A 1,243-nucleotide genomic window follows, 5' to 3' on the forward strand; every position below is an offset into this window, starting at 1 on the left:
AACAAACATGTGTAGTAGCTCCAGATTTCATAATCATATGACCCCTGAGCTATAGAAACAGTAATACTCTATAGGATGCTTTTATACTCTTCAGTCCTCTGGCCTTTTGGTCATGGCCTGGGGACTAAAAGTACAATTCTACACATGCACTCTCCAGTAGGTAACAATGTGAGTTTGCAAAATGAATTTTATCTTTGGACTTGCAGCCTAATGTTTTTTTTACTACAAAGCACTCAGTTTGCTCAATTCTAAGATGTGGAATAAAACAAAAGCTATTTAATATGTTGATAATTTCACTTTTCTGTTATAATAAAACCTCAAGTGTCATTACAATATAGTTTTTACTGAGATAATCCCCTGAACCAGAACTGGAGGTGAGAGGTCATTCCTACTCTTAATGAGAAAATTAAATAAGACTTCAGTGATGTTTAACTAGAACTTTACAGAGAAGAGCTTTTGTTAAGAGTTTTGCCCTCATTTACATGGAGATAAAAATTCCTTTTTGGTTAGGTGTCTTCCCCTCACTTACCTATAGAAAGTCAAAATGAAATTTTCACTGTGGGCGGGGTGGGCGGGGAGGAAGGCATAACAAAATAGTAGGTCTCAGTTGAATTAGTTTGGGGGAACCTCATTTTGGTTCCATGAACTGCATCAGTAAAAGCTATATTGTAATGACACTTGAGGTCTTAATGTAGCAGAAAAGTGAAATTAGAGATATATAAAAGTGAAATTATAGTAACTGCCTTTGTTTTTATTGTTTTTGATTCTCCACATGGGTTCTCTCAAACCTTTGTCAATGCGAACAAGAAGGAAGCGTGTGCTCAAGACTCTGTAAAGAAAAGACTTGTAAAAAGACAACACTTAACACAAAATTTGAATTAACTTTATTTTCCCTACAGTCAACAACTTTTCTGCATTGAATTTTAAAGCAACAAAGTAAGATAAAATCCCCCAAATGACAAGGTATCAGAAATCCAGATTCAGTTACACTTCATTTGTGAAAATGTTGGACCATTTTATTTGTCTGTAAAAGAACCATCATCTGGGTCAAAAATGAATTCTATAAATCAAAGAATATTCTACACTTTGGAAAAAGAAAATTGGCAGTAACATTCTCACTGTATATTGTAAATTACACTTTTCTTCATAAAAGGTACATACTATTCTGCACTTTTCCACCAAAAACAGTGGTGTAAGTTATGCTTGTTTATATCAAAAAAAAAAAAAAAAGGAAAGATATCCT

General features: G+C 33.6%; 1 protein-coding gene across 1 annotated transcript in view; it reads right to left on the reverse strand.

Annotated features, from left to right (window-relative positions):
- Nucleotides 1–866: 866 nt before the first annotated feature.
- Nucleotides 867–1,243, reverse strand: part of STT3B (STT3B, subunit of the oligosaccharyltransferase complex (catalytic)) — a 46,802-nt gene continuing 46,425 nt past the window's right edge. Inside the window, exon 16 of the mRNA XM_010835558.1 lies at nucleotides 867–1,241. The gene's annotated coding sequence lies outside the window, so the exon portion shown is untranslated. The remainder of the gene's footprint in view (nucleotides 1,242–1,243) is intronic.

The sequence above is a fragment of the Bison bison genome, unplaced genomic scaffold, assembly GCF_000754665.1.
Source record: "Bison bison bison isolate TAMUID 2011002044 unplaced genomic scaffold, Bison_UMD1.0 scf7180017864043, whole genome shotgun sequence".
Classification (NCBI taxonomy): domain Eukaryota; kingdom Metazoa; phylum Chordata; class Mammalia; order Artiodactyla; family Bovidae; genus Bison; species Bison bison.